Genomic DNA, 18,047 nt, shown 5'->3' with positions numbered 1-18,047 from the left:
ACCTCAACTGCTAACTGCCAGCACTTTGGTCTCCACGTCCCTTGACTTGAGGAACAAGGGGAAGACCACTTCCCACGTTCAGCCATAAAGCAGTTAGTGGTTTGACTCAATCAAACCCTAAAATATTTCTTTAAAACAGATTTTATTTATCTACAAAAACTTAGGAGAATTTTTAGGAAAATAAGTTTTGTTTAAATAAAATAAAACGTAAATCTATTTTATATTAAATATGTAAAACTTGTTTTTATTTATGTAAATGTTTTCCATAAAAATTGCTTCCAATAAAATAAATGGCCTAATTAAATCATAAGTTCCTTGAGTACTCTATATACCATTAGCATAATTAATATTTACATAAAATTCTAAGTACAGTAGACTACCTAGACTTTATGTCTTCCCTTTGTCTGGAACTTGCAACTCAGAAGCTTCAGACGTTCCAGCTAAGGAACATTGATGAGTTCCTCTCTTGCTAATACAGGAACTCTTGGCTATGAGTCTGTAATAGTTCTTGTGGATATTCGGAACTCTTGATATGTAACTGTGTTGCTCCTCTTGTGACTTCAAACTGGAACAGATACAACTTCCAGCTCTGGAACTCCAGTGACTGTTCCAAGTGTACATCAGGAACTTCACCAGCTTATTCAAGTTCCTATCCTAATAGAAACTTGGGCATTTACCTGTTCAAAGTCATTTAGCAACCATAATCAGGAAGTTTGCAATATGTGTGTGTCATCAACCAAAACTTAGGAACAACAGAGCTCTTTGTCCAGACTATTCATACTGTAGTTCAGCTTGAACTGATCATACCCGCTTTGAAGAGAATGGAGGATGGTGTCTACAGCCATTTCCTGAGAGAATTGCTGATCCAGCCGACTCATATTCTCAACGAGTCCAATAATTTGGAGAACATGTGGACTTACGGGCTCTCCTTTCTTAAGCTTAGTCTCAAGAATTTGCCTATGAGTCTCGAATCTTTCGACTCGAGCCAGATCTTGGAACATGTTCTTTAACTCACTGATGATCGTGAAAGCATCGGAGTTGATGAACGTTTTCTGTAGATCTGCACTCATGGTTGCAAGCATTAGACATTTCACATCCTTGTTGGCATCAATCCAACGATTGAGGGCTGCGCGAGTGACCCCGTCGCCCGCGGCTTCGGGCATCGCCTCTTCCAGGACATACTCATTTTCTTCCTGCATAAGAACTATTTGCAAGTTCCTTTGCCAGTCAAGGAAGTTTTTCCCGTTCAACTTCTCCTTTTCGAGAATTGATCGGATGTTGAATGAATTGTTGTTTGCCATAGTAAAAACTACAATTGAAAAAGGATAAACAAATAAATAACCATTCACAGTTTCTCTTAATAAACTTTAAATTCTAGCAAACAAGCATAATTTATCATTTATTAAGCATTTTATTCAAGTTATGTGTTCAGGCAGGTGTGAATAAAATGATTCCAAGATCCTTAAATCATTGAAAAATTAAGCACATTATGTATTTAGACTCAATTCTAAAATATTTTAGGTAAGCAAAGCCTTTGCTAATAGTCTAGAAACTACTCTTGGTTGATAGGTACGTCTAAGAACTTATTAGGTAAACCTATCTCATTTGCCACGACATAAAAGGACTCCTTACTTATATCGTTGAGTTTCACATAAACTAACATGTACTCACAATTATTTGTGTACCTTACCCCTTTAGGATCAATAAGTAACACCTCGCTTAGGCGGAAAACTATTACTAAGATTGACGTAAAGGTTTATCCAAGTAAGTGTTATTTTTGCATGACACCTTTTAACTCAATTTTAAAGTTTGGAACTTAAGGCTCTTACTATGTTGGTTAGATTTTAAGTGAACTAAAATCCTTAATCATGCAACATAATCAAGCCACAATCTCATGCATAATTAAGACATATTTAAAGCAATAAATATCTTAAAACATGCATAAGATATAAATGTGATCTAGTATGGTCCGACTTCATCTTGAAGCTTCAACTTCAAACCCCGTCTTGAAAATGGATTGGAAACTCCGTCTTGAATTTCACCATAGGAGGCGCCATTTTCTTCAAATAGGATAAGCTATAATTTAAACTAATTACAACTATTTGATGGTACGCAGACCATTTTAAAGAAATAAAATTTGGTACTTTAGACCAATATTACATTCAAATTAATGGTACGCAGACCATATTTACTATCCTATTTGGGCCATACTAGTCACTTTCAATAACCTGCAAAACAGTACATATACAATATATACCATTCACCCATTCATTATTATGAATGGCCCACATAGCTGGTTAGTAGAACATATTATGCATCACATAAACATTTGCAGCAATTAATCAAGGCTTTCAATAATCTACCAATTATTCAATCCTTATTAAATCTAATCAAGTTGTTTTAACCTTAAAGGAATGTAGACCTAATCAAGAGTTTATGACTAAAAGCTCCCACTTAAACCAATAATATACATGCTTTACTAATTTTTAAACATAAAATTGTAATTACCAGTCTAACCGGAAACATACAAATTTAATTAAAATTTAAAGCTCATATAAATTAATAATTGAATCCTTTAATTTATTTCAGTTGAATTAAATAAATAAATTTAAATTTATTCAAGGTTTTAATTTTAGTAAAATAATTAGTATAAATGAAATTTATTATAATTAGATTATTCAAAATTAAATTCCGAGAAAAAAAAAATATAAATTACGAATTTTTAAAATTAATTAAAATCGTTTACGAACTGAAAATTCAAAATTAAATTCAAAGCGCATCAAATCGAACCAAGGGTAACACGTAGCTTCCATTGCTTTGTGCGTGCAAAATTCATGAGCGAATTATATAAAAATTAAAAGTTTTAATTCAAATTTATTGACAAATTAATAAATTATATTAATTTCATAAATTTAGGGCGAAAAATCGAAAATTTATTAATCAATTAATTTTCGATTATCATGGATTCAAATCTAGGTCATAAAAATTTAAAATTTATCAAAAATTAACAATTTTATGGTGGTTTTTAATCATGGATACCTAATTAAATTGTTAATTAATTATGAAAATCAAATCAAATTCTAAATTATTCGAATTTCAACAAATTAATTACAATTACAAATTAGGTTGTATAATTAACAAGCTTAGGCATATAAATTTGTTAAACATATACAGTAGGTCAATAAAAAATTCAAGATTTAACAACAAGAAGCGCAAATATTAAATTTAACATCTTAAAAATTACAAATTTTGCGTTCGAAAAACTAAAACCTCCGAAAAGTCATAGTTAGGCTTCGAATTTGGGAATTCTGGATTCGGCCGAAAAAAACATTTTTGTCAAAATTTTAGAATGCCTTTTACATGCGGAATTGACACAAAAATCACTCGATTTGGATGAGTAACGAAAAAACTGCCGAAAAACTGCGTACATATAATTAAATAATCGCAAATTTGCAATTAATTACAATTACGAAATTAATCACCCCTTTTAATTCCTTGAAAATTTACAAAATTTAACCATGTTAACTAATTATTATGGAATTAATTAGAGGCTCGTGATACCACTGTTAGGTTATGATACATATAACTTAATATAAATCATTCGGAAAAACCATAAAGCCAGGAATCCAAATTAATTGTCACATAACAATTAGCACAATTTAGGACACATACACTTTGTAGCGTGCCCTCCCTAGCGGCGCCCGAACCGAACAAGAACAAGTCTAGGACTCCAAATGTCGTCCCTCTGTAGATAGTCCACAACACGCTCGGATCCGCCTTAGATTTAATTAACTAGAATTGCACCTAAGGTTCTATGTAATTTTCGATTTTTATAGCAAATAAAAATCTGAGTTTTAAGCCTAAAACTTGTATGAATACTTTTATGTGATGTGTATAAATTGTGAATATGATCACCTATTTATAGGGTAGGGAAATCGGATATTAGAATCCTACTAGGAATCAATTTAGCTAATCTGAATTTAACTTAAATTCAATCACCTAATTTCTAGTAGATTTAGGAAATTAATCTAAACGAATCCTAATCGATCAAGGCTTCGTACACAAACACAAACACACACGCAAAGCCCACGAAGGGCATTGTGCGCGCGCGCTGAGCTCGGCCCAGGAGCTGCTCGCAGCCCACGAAGGGCACGCCAGCTCGCTGGCCTTTCTCACGGGCCTAGCCTTGCTTCTCGCTTGGCTGGGCTTTCTTGCTTGGTCGCAGCGGGCTGCGCCTATGTGCTTGTGCGCGCGGGCTTCGCTAGGCGTTGGGCCTAGCTTTGTGCTGGGCCTTGCGTCTAGCAAGCTCGTCCGATGTTTATGTCGTACGTCGCGCTTCCGATTAATTTTCCGATTTCGGAATTCATTTCCGATTCGAACAATATTTAAGATTTCCGATTCCGGAATAAATTTCCGTTTCGAACAAATATTTAATATTTCCGTTTCCGGAATTATTTTTCGATTCCGATAATATTTCCGATTCCGACAATATTTCCGTTTCCGGCAATATTTCAGATTCTGGCAATATTTCCATTCCCGAAAATATTTTCCTATACATACCATGTTTCCGTTTCCGGCAACATCTACGACTTGGATAATATTTATATTTCCGATACAATCCATATTTCTGTTTCCAGCAATATCATCGTTTCTGGAGTATTCATTATTTGCCTTTGACGATCTCAGCTCCCACTGGAACCAAGATCCGTCGATTCCGAATATCCATAGATGGAGTATTTAATTCCATTAAATACTTGATCCGTTTACGTACTATTTGTGTGACCCTACGGGTTCAGTCAAGAGTAAGCTGTGGATTAATATTATTAATTCCACTTGAACTGAAGCGGCCTCTAGCTAGGCATACAGTTCACTTGATCTCACTGAATTATCTAACTTGTATATTAATACTGAACCGCATTCATTAGACTTAACATTAAATGCATACTTGGACCAAAGACATTATTTCCTTCAATTTTTGTGTCTTTCCTTCGTCTTATTTAGCCTCTATTTATAGTGAAAAGGTGGCGTTAAAGACAGGGATTTATAAGAGTTTGGGGTACGCTAAAAGCACCTGGGCGCAAGAAATAAGTCGCGCCTGACAGTTGGGCATGAGAAATGTCTTACGCTCAGCACCTGGCGCCAGATTTACTTGGTGTTTGAGTTAGAATTGAATTAGGGTTGTGGCGTGAGAAAAGAAATGGTGCATGAACGTTGGCGCAAATAATCAATTGTGCAGGGCCCTTGTGCGCAAGAATGTTATTGTGCATGATCTTGGTTTCACGCGTTTTTCTTAGTTTTCTAGATTTTATTCGGTTTTATGCCGTATTAAACTCTTTTTTAATCCTTATTTTTCAATGTATTCAACAGGAACTCTGTTTAATCCTTTTCTATATTTTTAGAATTCTAGGAATTCAATCGGAATGCGACTAGAATTGTCAAGTGCTTTTCCATATTTTCTGGGATTTTAATCGGAATGCAATTAAAATTCCCGCAAGTCTTAAAATTTTAATTAGAATGCAATTAAAATTCCGTTGAATTTTTTTTTATCTTCGGACGGTTTAATATTTTTAGCGGATACTTAAATAGGCAGCTACTATAAATAGCAGTCACTAAAAATGGAAATCTTAGGCTTTGGTAATGAGTCAGATGAAGGAAATAATGCCCTTGGTCCAAGTATGCATTTAATGTTAAGTCTAATAAATGCGGTTCAGTATTAATTAACAAGTTAGTAATTCAGTGAGATCAAGTGAGTTGAATGCCTAGCTAGAGGCCGCTTCAGTTCAAGTGGAATTAATGATATTAATCCACAACTTACTCTTGACTGAACCCTTAGGGTCACACAAATAGTACGTAAACGGATCAAGTATTTAATGACATTAAATACTCCATCTATGGATATTCGGAATCGACGGATCTTGGTTTCAGTGGGAGCTGAGATCGTCAAAGGCAAGAAATGAATACTCCGGAAACGATGATATTGCCGGAAACGGAAATATGGATCGTATCGGAAATATAAATATTATCCAAGTCGTAGATGTTGCCGGAAACGGAAACATGGTACGTATCGGAAAATATTATCGGAAATGGAAATATTGCCGGAATCGGAAATATTGCCGGAAACGGAAATATTGTCAGAATCGGAAATATTATCGGAATCGGAAAATAATTCCGGAAACGGAAATATTAAATATTTGTTCGAAACGGAAATTAATTCCGGAATCGGAAATGTTAAATATTGTTCGTATCGGAAATGAATTCGGGATTCAGGAACTTAATAGGAAGCGCATCGTACGAATTAGCATCAGACGAGATTTGCTAGAAGAAGGCCCAGCACGAAATCAGGCCCTCGCCTAGCAAGCCACACGCTTCAACACACACGCAAAAGCCTCGCCAGACCCAGCGCAAGGCCAGGCCCAGCAAGGCATGGCGCGCGCGGAACAAGTGGGCTACGACGTGAAGGAAATAATGCCCTTGGTCCAAGTATGCATTTAATGTTAAGTCTAATAAATGCGGTTCAGTATTAATTAAACAAGTTAATAATTCAGTGAGATCAAGTTAGCTGAATGCCTAGCTAGAGGCCGCTTCAGTTTAAGTGGAATTAATGATATTAATCCACAGCTTACTCTTGACTAAACCCGTAGGGTCACACAAATAAACGGATCAAGTATTTAATGGAATTAAATACTCCATCTATGGATATTCGGAATCGACGGATCTTGGTTTCAGTGGGAGCTGAGATCGTCAAAGGCAAGAAATGAATACTCCGAAAACGATGATATTACCGGAAACGGAAATATGGATCGTATCGGAAATATAAATATTATCCAAGTCGTAGATATTGCCGGAAACGGAAACATGGTACGTATCGGAAAATATTATCGGAAATGGAAATATTGCCGGAATCTGAAATATTACCGGAAACAAAAATATTGTCAGAATCGAAAATATTATCGGAATCGGAAAATAATTCCGGAAACGGAAATATTAAATATTTGTTCGAAACGGAAATTAATTCCGAAATCGAAAATATTAAATATTGTTCGTATCGGAAATGAATTCCGGAATCGGGAATTTAATCGGAAGCGCGTCGTACGAATTAGCATCGGACGAGACTTGCTAGACAAAGGCCCAACACGAAGCCAGGCCCACGCCCAGCAAGCCAAGCGCCCAAACACACGCTGCCAAACCTCGCCAGGCCCAGCGCAAGGCCAGGCCCAGCAAGGCATGGCGCGCGCGCGGGTGCTGATGCTCGTGGGCTGCGAGCAGCGCCAGCTCGTGTGGGCCGCAAGGCCTGCGCGGGTTTGTGCTATGCTCGTGCTACGTTTGTGTTTCAATACAAATCCTAAAGATAATGGAATTTGTTCTATGATTAAATCCTAATCCTAATAAAGATAGAATTTGTTAATAGAGTTTTAATAAGATTCTAATTAAACAAATTGGTATCCTAATAGGATTCCAAGTCCTTTTCCATAACTCTATAAATAGGTGCCTGGGGTCACAATTTATAGACACACAATTTCAAGTATTCAAACAATAAAAAGCTAAGATTTTTAAGTAGAAAAATCAGCCATATTCTTGCCCTATTAGCCGAAAATATATAGTACCTTAAGGGTGATTCTAGTTGGTCAATCTTAAGGCGGATCCGGACGTGCTGTGGACTATCTACGGAGGGACGACACTTGGAGTCCTAAAGACTTGTTCTTGTTCGGGCGCAGCTAGGGAGGGCACGCTACAAAGTGTATGCATCTGAATTATGCTAAATGATTATGTGTAAATAATATGTTTCCTGGCTTTATGGTTTTTCCGCATGATTTATGTTTATTCATATGTATCATAACCTAACAGTGGTATCACGAGCCTCTTATTATTTTCATAATCTAAATTGTATGAACATGGTTAAATTTTACAAATTTGCAAGAAATTAAAGGGGTGATTAGTTTTCGTAATTAATTGCAAATTGCGTTTATTTAATTATATGTACGCAGTTTTTCGGCAGAATATTCGTTACTCAACCAAATCGAGTGATTTTTGTGTCAATTTCGCATGAAAAAGGCATTCTAAAATTTTGACAAAATTAGTATTTTTCGGCGAACCCAGAATTCCCAAATTCGAAGGCTAACTATGACTTTTCGGAGGTTTTAGTTTTTCAAACGCAAAAGTTTGTAGATTTAAGATGTTAAATTGAATATTTGCGATTCTTGTTGATAAATCTTGAATTTTTGATTGACCTACTGTATATGTTTAACAAATTTGAATGCCTAGACTTGTTAATTATACAACCTAATTTGTAATTATGATTAATTTGTTGAAATTCGAATAATTTAGAATTGATTTGATTTTCATAATTAATTAATGATTTAATTAGGTACCCATGATTAAAAACCACCATAAAAATTGTTAATTTATGATAAATTTTAAATTTTTATGACCTAGATTTGAATCCATGTTAATCGGAAATTAATTGATTAATAAATTTTCGATTTTTCGCCCTAAAATTATGAAAATAATATGATTTATTAATTTTTCATTAATTTTAAATTAAAAGTTTTAATTTCATAAAATTCGCTCATAAATGTTGCACGCACAAAGCAATGGAAGCTACGTGTTACCCTTAAGGGGTGTTGTATAGTGCGGGCACGCGATGACGAGCAAGGGAGCTCGTCGCCCATGCGGTACGAATGCAGCGAGCAACGAGCGTGACATGCACAAGGCAATGGCTGCCTAGGGGCTGTGTGCTACGCGTGTGGGGCGATGGGCAAGCAAGTGCAGCGAGCAAGGCAAGCACGCTTGGGCAGCGATGGATGCTGCCCCACAACGTACGTTGCCTCGCCCAGCAGCACGCTAAGGCAGCGACAAGCGCAGCACAACGTGCACGCGGGCAGCGTTGGCTGGCCTGTCTAGCAAGCGTTGCCCAGCAGCGCGCCAAGGCGATTGGCCTGTGCGCAAGCGTGGCTCGCTGGGCCTGACGCATTGGTGCGTTATTGCTTGGGCTTTGCGGTACGATCAATCGAATGACAAGGGGTTTGTTGCTTGTTGGACTTGACGAGGCATGGGAGGCGTTTCTAAGTAGTGTTTAGAATTCGGGAGGGTTTGTATCCATTCTAAGGTTTGTTTTACACGATTAAACCTTAGGATTGTGCCCCTATGACGTATGTATAGCATTAGCGTCGAGAATTTGCGATAAAATCATCATTTCGAGCATTTTTAGAGTGCTTTTCTCAAGCCTCCAACTGTAGCTACGGGATTGGCTTGGTGCTATAATGCTTGGCATACGTCTTTATGCATTCATGGTGACGTGGATCATGAATAGTTTGAACCAGACTCGTTTAGTGCGAGGTACGTTCGAGTAGTGACCTGCTACTTCTCTTGTAAATGTCGTATTATGCGACATTGCCATGGTCAAGGTAGTAACATGTGGAAGTGTGCCTTGACCAAAAGTTAGGTGCCTTTCTTTACCCATAATCATATTTAGAAATCTTTTTGACTCACTTGCAACATCGGGATAAACGCATACTTAGATTAAACCAACGACACTTTATTATGTTCGAAAAAGTCTTTGAAAATTATTTGAAAATTATTTAAAATCCGAATCTTACTGTGTACAATCCGAGGTGTCCTAAGTAAGTTGACTTATAGAAGGGTTCGTACAGGATTACATGAGTGAATCAAAATACTGTTACGATTTTTGGAATGCTGTCTAAGGATTTGCTGGAAGCCAGGGTACAGGCGTCAAGATATACTTGTGCCCGTTTGGCGTATGCTTTAGGTTTTTAGGGCCATCTTTTCCAGAATTTGCGGGAATATAAACCGTTTTCAAATCGACTTAGATTTACTTGGTGTATGTCTGTATAAAGGGTCAAGGTATACTTAGTTCCTTCCCTATCTCTTTCATTTCAATCTTTTAGCCCCTAGTTGCTATTATGTCTACCCATTAACGATGCTTTTTAAATTTCGATTTTAGATGTCCGTGTCATATGTCTGAGTAGGGTGAGCCTTGGTTAAGTGCCAAGTCCTATTGACAATGTCTGATTTTTTTTCAAAGGGGATTCGCAAGTATTTGAATTACCATGAACGGGTGCCCTGAGTTCGAAGGAACGATGGGGCAATGCCGTAGAACAATTCTCTTTATTGCAAGCCTACTGCCTTTACTACTTGTTGGCGATCATGACTGTGTCTAGTGGTGAAAGAAAGTCTTTAAGTGAGTTAGTTCGCTTTAGGGAGGGTCAAGTCGAGTATTTTAGAGGTCATGGACGCTTGCGCTAGCCCCCATTCAATTGAGGCAAAGCGGTCTTTTGAGTCTTGGCTAAGTGCCTAGGAGTGTGAGTGCTCCTTCTGGCAAGGGTACGTGCCCTTATTATTTTTCGATGTATGCTCGTTTTGGCGTCTTGGTGACTTGGATTCTTCCTTTGATTTAAATTTTTCTTTCGACTTGGATTGCAAGTAATTAAATTTCAATAAGGGACTTCTGTTTTTTATTCTTGTTATTCTATAGGCTTTAATATTTTTGCAAATTGGTTGGACCGAATCATGGATTGCCTACGTATCCGCCTTAAATAGATTTAATTTGGAATCAGGTCTTGCGTAGTTCTTTAGCCTAGAAAATGGTTTCTTAGAATGCCGATTTTAAACAAGTACGTTCTGAGATGGAAACATATTATTTGAAACGGTAGAATAAGTGAAGTTTATTATTATTTTAATCTGCTGCTTCGCCGTAAGCCAAAATTTGTTTTATTTTTTAAGTACATGTATTTTTTTTGGTGGTACGTATATCTGAATACGTGTTGTACCCCTCCAAGTGTTCGTTATTTTTCCGTGCATGTGCGGATAAAATGACGAGCACTTCTGGACAAATTTTAGCAAGCAGAGAGATTCAGCGCCCAGGCTGGGGCGCTAAAGATTTCGGCGCCCAGCTATGGGCGCTGAAAATGATATCTGGGAAGATTTTTTGTGAATCTTTTTTGTGCGCTAAATGTTTGTTTTTTTTTTAAAACGAATTTTTAAAGGCGCTTTGCAATGTTTGTTTTTTTTTTTTTTTGTACTTTTCATTTGTTTACTTTTTTTATTCGTGACTCAAGACGGTTTGAAAGATGGGTTGAATGAGATAGGATAATTTGTATAGGTAAGCACGAGGATTATATCTGCTAGGACTTACAATTTGCAGCCTCAAGCTAGTGTCATGAGCTTACATCAACCAAGGACAATGAGTAGCATGGGGACGGCTCAAGGGTATATCAACAGGATGTGTCTGAACAAGGCATATGGTTATTATGCTAATGGTGGTGTAAGTATGACGCACGTGTCAATGGCCGTATGTGGTTTGCAGTTGACAATAAGTTCAAGAACAAGAGTCGAGGTAATGGTTTCTTGGGTTATGGCAATGAGAACGTGGATGAGCTGAACAGGGGCCCCAGAGCGAAGGCGTCTAAGAACATAAGGACTGGAAAGGGTAGACATCGTAGAATTTTATGATTTGGATTGGTTGACTCAATTCTCTTCCTTCGTTTTACTTGTGTAAATTTCGCACTTTGGGAGGTACGGGCTAAGTATTTCATGGCTTGCTCTTTTCGCTCTCCTTTTTCTCTTTCTATTTTCTTTTTTGCTCGGGATTTCCCCCCTCAACATAATTTTTTTTATTTGGGCTAAAAGGTAGATGGTTGTGGTCTTTGAGTCACGAGGCGAGATTGAATGAGCTTCGTTTGGTAGGCCTATAGTGGACCTTTAAGTTTAGTAGGCCTAGGGTGGACCTTTAATTTTTGTTGGCCTAGGGTGGACCTTTAAATTGTCTTACTTTGCAAGTGTATTTAGTCGTTTCTTAAAATGTGCAAATAGCGTAGATTCAAAATGTTATTTTTACCTTATTGAAATTTAACAAAAGAATTACATCGAAGATAATTTTTTGCTTCTTTTCAGATTCCGGTTTCCGGGATTTAACTGGAAGTTGTGATTTAGACTCAAACTTTCATTAATCTTTCTAATTATAACCCGTGTATGAATACAAGGAGGTGGCCTAGACTCAAAACAATGACATGGCGTAAGCCTATGATACTTGACCAAGCGACTCTCAGACTTAGGCTAATTGGACCATAACTTTCGTTGGTTGACACTTTAGATTTTAACCCTTGGGTGTTCATTTGTCATGCGCCATTTTGCTTAATGTTGGCAAGGTAGTTAATTGGGGAGATCGAATTTTCATTTTTACAAGGCTAGAATCATTAGTGCGGCTTCTCTCTTAGTGTGTATTGCTTTACCCCAATGGTATCCTTATGGTATGCCGATTTGGGTATTTTCATGGTTGGTCATGTTGCATTCATGGAAAATCTTTTAGTCCGTACTTAGTAGTATTTCAAGGAGCGAGTGACTCGAGAGGACTATGATAGTCGTGACCCAATGTGATTATAAGCCTTGAGGCCATTAATTTTTTCTTTGCCAATGGTATTGACACCTTAGGTTCACTTTGGGGGTTGTGTGACTATGGGGGAATGATTTTCAGAATGTGACCGTTTCCATTTTGCAAATACATAACATATTCTTTTTATGGGTGAGAGAGAGTATTGAGGCCGTAGACTCTTAGCAAGGGATGACAATTACATATGGGTGCTTGTTGATTTAAATGTTAGGAAGGGAGACTCAATATGGTTTAACCTTTTAGCTTGCAGAACGACACCAAGTATTAGGACCGATTCTATGGATAAGACAACTAAGACTTTAGGATTCAGATTGTACTTTGGCATAGCCTAGTCTAGACTCGGATTTTTTTTTTTATTCGAACATTATTTTTCCTTGAAGACTCTATTTGAACATTATTTTTTGAATACTTTGCCCATGTGACATTCAAGGTTATTTAATTAGCATGCTCGGTTTTGGTGCCGAGCATTGTCGTCGTAGGAGGCCTAACAACGACACAAAGAGTTATTTATGTTTTTATTTTTTAGTCGCTTTTAGAGTCGAGTGCCTTTTCATACGCCCCTGCAGCAATTTTTTTGAAAAGTTTTTTTTCCTACGTATATTTTTTCATGCGCGGGCACCGAGGCTGCTGTGCCTGACCAAAAGGCCAGGCAGCAACTTCAGCGCCCAGCAGTGGGCGCCCAGCCAGGGGCGTTGAAAATGCGTCCCTGGCTGGTTCTCGTTTTCTGTTTGCGTCTACTTTTGTTTATGCAACTTCGATTTGCGTGCTTGCCTAATAACGTCCTTTACGCATTGTGCAGCGTTTGTGGGATTCGTTACAGGCCATCCCGAGCGTCGCTTATTTTTGTGGCGATCGTTCGGGTTTGTGGATCACGTATTTTGGTATAACTCTTTGGCCAATTGGTTTATGAATGTTTGGGTAATTTTTTTTTAAGGTCGTTGGTTTTTTAACATTGTTTGTCTAGCATTATTCGTACGCACAATCATAACATAGTCACATAGTTCGCTACACATAACTACATTACAAACATGGATATTAAATATGTCACGTAGTTTATGATAGGCTTCTATGGGTAGTATTTGCGCCTGGCTTGGTACCGCTTCTATCGTAGATCCAACACATGCCCCGGTAGTGTCTTCAACAGACGAATTTCGCCCAAGAGGCCAACCCGCAAGTGCAAGCCAAGGGGGCATGCAGGCGAGAGGGACCTAATGAGCGATCGATTGGGTTCGGGATAGGTGTACTACCTGCACAAGTACCGAGTGGGAAACATGCGCGGCGTATGCACCCCCCTATTGGCGAAAAAAGGTATCCTTAGTCCCAACTCCCGAGGGAGCCGAGATTCGTTATGCGGTTCTTCCCTGTTCACATTAATATGCTGATTTTCAGGTCGTCCCAACTTGATAGGGAAATAAACGCGGGGTAGGATCGTTTCACCCTTCGGCTATTTTGATTACCTACAAGCACGAGTATTTCCTTCACTATCCCTAGTGGAGTCTCCACTGTGAGGGGGTCGAAAAAGCACGAGGCTAATGCGTGACCTCGTCCCTCGTGGGTGTGACGATTCTTTTTATTCAATCAAGTGTAATTGGATTTCCTGTGAGTTTACACCCAATTGACTAGTAATATAGGAGTCGCCATTCAGTTTTTAACGACAATGAGAAAAACTGACAAAACCCGGTTATCGTGACATAAAGGGAGTGCAATTATGTTTGACCACGACGGCCGTAGGTTCCCTTGTGATCCCTGGTGTGGGGATCTCTCAACATACACCCGCAAGGTAGAGATTGAGGGTTCGGGGGACTGTAACTACCGAGAGGAGTACTTCGCTCGTCGATAACTCCAGAGGCAGGATATCCTTACTAGCTCAGCATAAATAATTGAAGGGACATGCGTTAACTATTAAACTAATCTGAGTTGATTTTAGCAATATGCAACATATAATACTAGATCGATCGCGATTATCTGATTTAAGTAGCATTAAGGGACCTAGCATGATAATCCAATTTCCCGAAAATATTATATTTGTTAGGCGTGGTAGAACAATCAGATTTAGTTAGTTTAACAGTTCATAAAAAGGGCGAGGAAAGCAATTAAATCATCGAGAAGGGACACATTACGACGCACCCTTGAGAGGTGCGTCACGGTTCTCAGAAAACTAACCACTTTGACTTTGCTATTTCTCCTTTTTATTTAACGAATCTCAATTATGGGACAGGATACGTTCTGTTCGATTTATGGATCGATTGCGACAGAACGCGTGAACAATTTCGCAGCGTGAGGCTTAGGCTAAGGGTTGGATTCAATACTCATAATATAATTGTGTGTGTTGTGTTTTCACGTCGAACTTAGGGGTCTATTTATAGAAAAAAGTTTTTGGAAAGATAGAATTGCAGAGCTCTAATCCACAAAGAATTAGGAAAAAACACGTCCAAGGTATTTTCAGCGCCTAGGCCTGGGCGTCGAAGATTTCGGCGCCCAGCTCTGGGCGTTGAAAATAGGATCCAGGCAATTTCAGCGCCCAGGGCGGGCGTTGAAATTGCTGTTTGGGCCGTTTCTTTGTCAGATTCTGACTCTTAGAATCCGGAGTGTATGAGACTTAATCGAGTCTCTTAGTGCGTATCAATTTCATGACGGAATGCGTCTGGGCCCGTTACGAACTCTAGGCTCGTTAGGATTTTAATTAATACGTAACTCTTATTTCCGAATCATATTAGGAATAGGATTCTCGCAGTTTTCTATTTCATTTAGGATTTATGTTGGAATGCAACACCTAATTCTGACAGGTTTCTATCTTTTATGACTTGCCACATTTAGAAGCTACCTTTTACGTCAGTTACTATTTTTAGCAGGTTTCCATAAATAGCAGGTTTCGGGTGAAATGAAAATGGGAATTGAGATTCGTTTATTTTATAGGAGATGCGTTGTCAAGTGGAGATTTACGTTTTCATCATCGAACCTTTCCCTTTCTGGAATGGGGACAAAAGTAGGTGTCTACAAGTAGTTATTGATTCAAGGAAATAAAGATATGCTAAATATTGATGCTACACGCATAAACACTGGCAAAGGATCAAGCAAGATCCCTTTGGAGTTAACCATTGGCAAGGACGAGCTATAGAGCATCGTGTTTTGAAATGGCAACATGGATTGGAGACCATGAGTTGTTGCGTGAGAAATTAAATATTAATTTCTATGTTCTAAGATACAGCTGGAAAAGTTTTCCACATATATATGAACTGCATGGATAGGTAAATCCAAACAAAGCATCACTAGCAACGTATACAGTTGAAGTAAAATTACTTATTGCCTAAGAAGCAATAAAACAGGGTTGTTTACGTTAAAGAGTTCTTCACTGAACTTGGATGGATCACATGTCTGCTGACTTGATGGTTCTTCATTGCAAAATGCGTAGAACCACTATCGAAGTAAGAAAGACTAGATCACATAATAAACAAACTCAAAAGATCTTATCATCCTTTCTCGAAAAACATTCGATGAAAAGGATATTAAGATTGGCAAAGCATGATAACTAAACCTATGCAACAAATGAAAAGCAACACTCACATTGTAGCACTGGAAATCAAGCATAGCTTTGAATTCCATGAGCTGTTTTAAAGATGGGTTTGAGGCCCATGGTTGTAAAACGTTAGGGTTGAACATTTATCATATATGAAATGTATTTTCATATTCCATTTAATCTTGGTTTAGTATTAAATGATGAGTCCCTTCAATTTGACAATATATTCAAGATAGACTGTCAGGACCAGTCCTGTGACTAAGAAATGTCTATCAAGTGAACTTGAATGTCAAAATTTTAAAATGGTCCCTGGTCGGAGTTTTCTATAAAGATGGACGCATAGAAAACGTTAGACGACTAGAATGCAAGATGACTAGTAGTTCTGTTTCTTGAACTATGTGGACAAGGCAATGTCGTAATCATTTGCATAGATACTTACTTTGGGATATTAGTATCGGACAGACCTATGAAACTTTACTGTAAGAGATGAAAATCTGTCATAAGTAAATTTCATTAAAATTATTAGACACTAATCCTCAATACCTGAGTGATTTGAGATTACTGTAGGGGAATGCAGTTAAACATAATAACATGTGCGGAACAATCCCCAAAGCCAGGAAACATGTATAAAGCACAGATTAAGCATACTTACGTTTGAAGCGTGTTTTCCAAAAATCCGTCAACGAACACGAACAAAGAACTCCACTTGTCGTTCCTCTACTTGGTTCACCGACACGTTCAGATCCGTCTTGATTATCGTAACTTAGACAATCGATCAAGATACTTTGCTTTTGGGATGAACACACTTTGGAGGCACAGAGAGAATTAGGGTTCTCTGTTTTTCTCCTAGGGTTGTGTGTATTGTGTTGTGATTAGTTGGAAAGAGGTTAGAAGGTTATTTACATAACCTCACTAACCGACCAAGCCTTGAGGCAAGGCCGGCTAGCAAGCCCCGCGCGCCATCACACAGACACGCACAACAAGCTGGGCCGTGGGCCGCGCTGCTGCTGCTGTGTCGTGGTCTCGGCCCGCACGCGCACAGCTCCTCGGCCATGGGCCTCGCTGCTGCGTTGCTTTGCTTGCTCGCCTAGCGCGTGCGTGCACATGGGCCTTGAGTGCTTCGTGCACTCGGCTCGTGAGCCGCTCCTCGTATTAGCGTTTTAATATATTTCCGATATATTATTTATCGTTTCGTATACGACGAATCACCGTCGTACGTTACGATTTATTCGTCTCGCCTAGCTTACGAATATTAGCGATACGATATACGATTCCGATGCAAGGTCGTATCGTATAATTCGTTTCCAACTTAATTCTCGAAAAGCTATTAAATGAATTTCCGATTCATTTAATCTGGTGATCTGTTAGGTGTCATTGGTGTGACCTTGTAGGTTCAGTCAAGAGTAAGCTGTGAGTTCAATATCCATTAGAACTCACTGATTGGAAGCATTGCACCAGCTAGCTGTTCCGATCACTTGATCTCACTGAATTAATTGTTCGCAATTAATCTGAACCTTGGTATTAGACTTAATGCACCTTGGGTGAAGGACATATTTCCTTCAATCTCCCACTTGTCATTCAAACAAGTGTGCATCCACATTCCTTTGTCACTTAGTGTTACTTACTGAACATAAGGTAAGATCCAAGCCATCCTTATTAGGTCCAGAAGTGTTTCTCGGATTACAAAGTTCAACTGTCAAACTTTTGCAGAAGGTTAAGCCTAACCATTCTGAGCACGGCCATGCATTTTATAGTATCTAACTCTCTGAGAGGCCTTGTTACACAACAACACCATATCCTATCAAAGATAGGAGGACAATCCATTCTTGCAATCTATGAACACTCACTTTGATTCATAGTACGCCCAATGACTGCTTTTATAGCCTCCTTTTACGGTGTGACGTTTAGCTAGTATCAAAGCGAACTAATTCTCAAACGAGCAGACATAATCGCTCATGTTCTGAGGAACGGTTTCTAATCACCATTAATGAGAACTACCTATGACATGACTTTAATCTCTTAAAGTGTTCTCATGGTCAATCCGATACAAGATCCAATAAGTATCTATGCAAAAGATTCTGACATCCAGTCACTCTAGTTCAAGAAACAGAACTAAGTAATCTA

This window comes from Spinacia oleracea, chromosome 3 (assembly GCF_020520425.1).
Source record: "Spinacia oleracea cultivar Varoflay chromosome 3, BTI_SOV_V1, whole genome shotgun sequence".
NCBI lineage: Eukaryota > Viridiplantae > Streptophyta > Magnoliopsida > Caryophyllales > Amaranthaceae > Spinacia > Spinacia oleracea.
This window is presented reverse-complemented; position numbering follows the sequence as displayed.